This window comes from Perna viridis, chromosome 3 (genome assembly GCF_037379345.1).
Source record: "Perna viridis isolate PV_CMFRI_1.1 ecotype Kerala chromosome 3, ASM3737934v1, whole genome shotgun sequence".
NCBI classification, from domain to species: Eukaryota; Metazoa; Mollusca; class Bivalvia; order Mytilida; family Mytilidae; genus Perna; species Perna viridis.
In genome coordinates, this window is record NC_142447.1 from 31,491,682 (window position 1) to 31,497,681 (window position 6,000).

Here is a 6,000-nt window from a genome sequence, read left to right on the forward strand (position 1 = left end):
GTTATGGTGTTGTCATCTTCTTCAGAGATTTGGTTTTCTTTGAAATAACTTGGATTTTTTTGTGTGCTTACAAATATCGACAGTATCACAGGTTCAGACAGCTTATATTTTACAGAAAAATAGATCATATAATAAAAAAAGCAGCGTCTCTGCCAACTTCCACCTACCTGATCTTCATTAATAAGAATATCAAATTGTGTGGAGGCAGACACTTTTTATGCTAAAGCTAAATTTCTGGGTATCATGCTGTTGTCGTCTGTAGACACATCCACCCTATCAACTGAGTAAAACCATAGATCGCCATGAAATTGTATCACAACGGAAAGTCTTGGGTCTATTTTTGGTGTTGTGACGTGAACAGTTCAGGAGTTTGGGCCAAAAACCAGGCTTTTTCATGATTCACGGAAAATAACTGGGAAAATGTTAAATGAACTCTTGAATGGTACCACAAAAGGATTGCTGGGGTTGTGACTTAAGAATAAGGGACCAAGAAAAATCACTGTACTACATGGACAATAACGACCTGAAGTGAATGGATCTCTGATATTGTTCGACGATGTATCATACTACCAAATTTATGTTAAGGATTATGACATGAACTACTTTGAAATGCTTTTATGCTGGATAATAACTTGGAGTAAATATTAATAGGAAAGAGTGGATAACCAAAATATGATCACTAAAGAGCGCCTATATTTAACGAGTGTGCGGAACTTGTTCCGCGCACGAGTTAAATCTTAATGCGTTCTTGGCACGGCACGGGTGATCATATTTTGGTTATTCACGATAACCAATTGATTTTCCTATTTAATATATAGATGTCCTCCATTATTCATTGTTATTTTCAGCACAAATTTTAAATTTTGTGAACAGCGGACTGATATTTGCGGTGTGACGTTTTGGCGGGAGAAAGTGCGAGAGTGAAATTACCGAATTTATTTCACAGTGAATTATCAAAAAAAATTACACGGAGAACAATCGATAAATCACTGCTATCTATATAATAAAAATAGATCTATTTTAAATTTAACCACAACGTGTCATTCCACAAAAAGAAAATTAAAATTGAATTGTGGGGATGGGGTTGTTGCATGAACTGTTCAGAAATGAGGGGCTAGAAACCAAACATTTTTTTAAGTTTAGATAATGACTTCGGTGAGTTGATTGGATCTCTTTGAAATTGTACCATAAAGTGGCACGCTAACAAAGGTAGGGCGTGGTTAATTTTCGGAATCGTGACTTGAACCATTTAAGCATAAGAGACCCAGAAACAAGTTTTTTTTTCTGATTCCCGACGATAATTTCAGATCTCGAAATTATACCACAAGGTGCTATACAGTAATAGGAGGACGAGGATTGATTTTGGGTACGTAACTTGTGCTGATTAGGAGAATGGGAGCCACATCATTTTGAGGCAAATTCGAATCCTGTGTCAAACATTTTCTCCCAATCTTAATTAGAGCTGTATCAGTAGTGCGTGTTAATATGTTCATGAGATAAGGTAAAATGTACAACACATAAATTCTGTTTTTAGGTCTCACTCAGTGCAGTTGCATATTAATTGTTTATTGATTTCAATGAAGCATATTTTTACGTTCATTTAATTGAATATAAGTATTATACGAATATAATAATTGTTTACTATATGGTGATAAATATAATGATTTTTTTTTTCATTAATTTCTACAACCAGTTGAGTAACTGGCTATATTTTCACAGGAAGGTCCAGGGAAAGAGGTATGTGACATTAGCCCGTCTTTTATGAAACTGAAAATTTTTCAAAGTGTTTTATATTATATGTCAAAACCTGGAAAAATTCTAATAAAGGATTTGTTTAGTTCAATAAATTTGTCTATTTTGTATTATTAACACTTAGGATTTAACTGATATGATCATATCAGATTTATCTATGTGGTCTTGCATAAATGAAACTCTCCGTATTCTTTGACTTGTTTGGGGCTATATTGTAATCACCTTGTCCATTACACTTCTTGTAACAGGTTTCTCAGCTTCTATTGGAGGGAAAGCCTTGATATTGGATATTGCTTTTGCATAATGATGATTGTACCGTATGAATTAATCTACGGGTATTTGACTTGTTTGGGTGTAAATTTCAGTCTTGTCCATCCATTAGTCCGTTCTTTCCACTTTTTATAACAGGTTTCTCAGCTTCTATTGTAGGACAAGCTTAGATATTTGGTATATTGCTTTTGCATGATGAATTGTACCGTGTCTCCCTTTTTTAGCTCGATCACCTGGCCATAGGCCATGTGAGCTATTGCGATCACTTGGCGTCCGTCGTCGTCAACAATTTTTCAAAACTCTTCTCCTCTGAAACTACTGGACCAATAAGAACCAAACTTGGTGTTAATGTTCCTTGGGGTATCGTGCATATAACTGACGTGGGTATTTTTGATCTTTCAAAATGATGGCCACCATTACTAAAAATAGAACATAGGAGTCAGACAGTAGTTTTTCGCATATATCTCGAAAACCGATAGGTTTAGCCAAATTCTGTCGTGGGGTAAAAGTGTTCAACGTGATAAGATCTATCTGTGGTCAAACTTTCATTTTAATCTGTTAAGCCATGGTGGGGTTATTGCCCCTTTTTGACCTTTTTTGCAATTTTCAATGTTATTTCTTTCAAAAATCTCCTCTGACATTGACCAATTTGAACCAAACATAGTGTGAATGTTCCTTGGGGTATCATGCATAGAACTGATGTGGGGATTTTTGATCAGTCAAAAAACATGGCCACCGTTACTGAAAATAGAACATAGGTGTCAGACAGTAGTTTTTCGCATATATCTCGAAAACCGATAGCCAAATTCTGACGTGGGGTAGAAGTGTTCAACATGATAAGATCTACCTGTGGTCAAACTTCCATTTTAATCTTTCAACGATCGCCTCCTCTGTCACTACTTGACCAATTGGAACCAAACTTGATATGAACCTTCCTTGGGGTATCATGCATAAAACTGATCTGGAAAGTTTTGATCAGTCCAAAAACATGGCCGCCGTTACTAAGAGTAATCAAGGGAACCAAGGTTATAGCGGTAATCAAAAGAATGTAATCCAGGGACAAAGACCAGACATGGAAAACAGACATATACAATAAAGAACATAAAGTAACTAAAATCATACATACAAAGTAGCACAAGCAAATGAACGACTCGGACTCCACTAAAAACTGGGAGCATGGCATGGACCAGGTGCACCGGTAGGGCAAGCGTCCTCTGCTTTTCTAGAAACACCCGCCGAGTTGCTCATAAAAAGTCAAGTCCGGAGTAGACAAACGAGAAAAGGAAAACTATGACCCGTTGAATAAATCGGTTTTCATGGTGCAGATGGATACACCATAACGATCCACGAGTTTCTGATGACGACCATAAAACTTCTGTAGTGATGACTTCAATCTTGTAGCAACACAACCCTGTTCCAGAAGCCTATTTGTTAGAGTTCTAGCGCGATACTAAAAGTCAGCATAGTTTCGGCAAGCTCTGGCATAACGTATGAGTTGAGATATGAACACTCCAATAGAACAAAGGGGTCAGACAGTAGTTTTTTTTACATATATCTCGAAAACCGTTAGATTTAGCAAAATTATTTCAATAGCTGAAATGACCCTTATTATAAGGCCTTCAAAAGTTTTTAGGAATCAAAGTTGTCAGGCGACTCCATGTAAGAGGTATTGCCCTTGAAAGATGAAAAATGAGAGGTTTCTTTTTACAGTTTTCAGCTAATAACCTGAAAACTATAATAGACAGAAAGAAACTTTCTATCGCTGAAATGATCCTTATGATAGTCCTACCAACGTCTTCTTGAGTCAAAATTGTTGGACAACTCCTTGTTAAATTTATTGCCCTTGAAAGACAAACTTCAACCAGGTGAGCGATTCAGGCTCCTGAGAGCCTCTTGTTTCAGGTTCCCAACTCCTCTCTTTCCGGTTACCGATTGACTTGGGCATTTTTCAGGCGGCATATGATGGAAATTTTCAGCTTCTATATGAGGGAATGCTTAGATATTTGGTATAAGTATATTTCTTTTGCATGATGACTTGAACCATGTCTCCTCTTTTCATGTTCTCGTTCATCTACATCCTGTTTACCGATCGCCTCGGTGTCTCCCTTACCGGCTTGAGTGGGTGTATTCTTAGCACGACATAGCTTGCAGTCTCTTGATTGATTTTTCAGTTATGGAAATTGTCGAATTAAATAAATTTTAAAGTTTTTTTTTCTTACACAATTTCGTTCTTTGTTGAATCTTATTCTGTGTCAAACATTTAATCACAATCAAAACTCTGAACTGTATCAAACTTGAATGTTGTGTCCATATGCCGCAACTGTTCAGGGTTGACCACTGTGGTAGTACAAAGCTTAGCCCTGCGAAACATTTTATTCTTTTTCACATGGTTTTAAAATATTTAGCTATTTTCACAAACTATCATAACATCTCCAAACGTGAAGTGCTGATAATTTGTTAACATTATATCAAAGGCAATTCAACTTGAGATCTAACACTTGTTCTCCAAACGAAAGTTTACTTCAATATAAACATCAATTTTCCCAAAAAAGTAAAGGGACGACACGTTAGCCCAAATGAACTATAAATGGGCATTCACTCTTGAAAGTAGCAAATCATCTCATACCGAGCTACTGGTTCCAATGCAATCTACAGCTAATGCACTTTTTAGCTCACCTGGCCAAAGGCCAGATGTGGCCATTTCTGATCTGTTGAAAAACATGGCCGCTATTACTAAAATAGAACATAGGGGTCAGACAGAAGTTTTTTAGCATATATCTCCAAAATCGTTAAGTTTTAGCCAAATTCCATCAATTGCCGAAATGATCTTCATTAGAAGGCTCACAAAAGTCTGCATTAGGTCAAAGTTGTTGAATGACTCCTTGTTAGAGTTATTGCCCTTGGAAGATGAAAATTGTTGTTTTGTTTTGTGTTTTTTTACATGTTTTCAGCCAATATCTTGAAAACTATGTTTGGTAGAAAGAGACTTTAAATTGCCAAAATGATTCTTGTGATAAGACCTACAAAAGTGTGTGGAGATCCAAGTTTTTGGACGACTCCTTGTCAGAGTAATTGCCCTTGAAAGGCGAAAATGGTGTTTTCAGCAGTTTTCGGCAAACATCTTATAATACCTGTAATACTAGATAGAAACTTTCAATTGATGATATGATCCCCATGGTTAGTCCTACCAAAGTTTTCTTTGAGTCAAAATTGATTTTTTCTTGGAGTCAAAATTTTTGGACAACTCCTTGTTAGAGTTATTGCCCTTGAACCGCAATGATATGAGTTTCCTTTCAATTATTATTATATTCCGATTTTTCGTACAAAATAAAGGGAAATTTTCGGGGGCTATAACTCAAAAGTGCTTGCCTCCATTTCGTGGCATTTTGGACAATAGGTAATTTCCCTTGATGAAAGCTTTTTTTCAACTGATATAATTTTCTTATTTCAGTTTTCAAGTCATAGGAAAGAAGGGATTTCTTATATTTGAAAATAATTTGAAATCATTTCAAGCAATAATATAATTGTAAACTGCTAAATATGTAAATTATGTTATTATTTACAGGTCTATGCCGAACAGTCTATAAAAGTCTTAAAAAGAGAAAAAAAATTGTTGAGCAATTAATGTCACTGCTTTGCTTCGATAATTAACTTTGTGTGTGTGTGTGTGTGTGTGCGTGCGTGCGTGTGTGTTTTGTTTTGCTTTGTTTTTGCGTATGGATCTGCTGAGTACGTAGATATGAAGAAGGGAAATCGCACCGGACCAGTACTTCATTGATGAAATCATCCTTACGATGACAAACAGGCTCCCATGTTTGAAGTTTAAGGATGACTCCCCTTTGCAGATATAACTGCCCATAGTGCAATTGGAGTGACCAAAAAGTGGCTAGAACCAAGCATTTCCTAATTTCCGGATGATAAATTCACTTTTAATTAGTGGAACGTTTGGAAATTGTACCACAGAATTCCGTATCATAC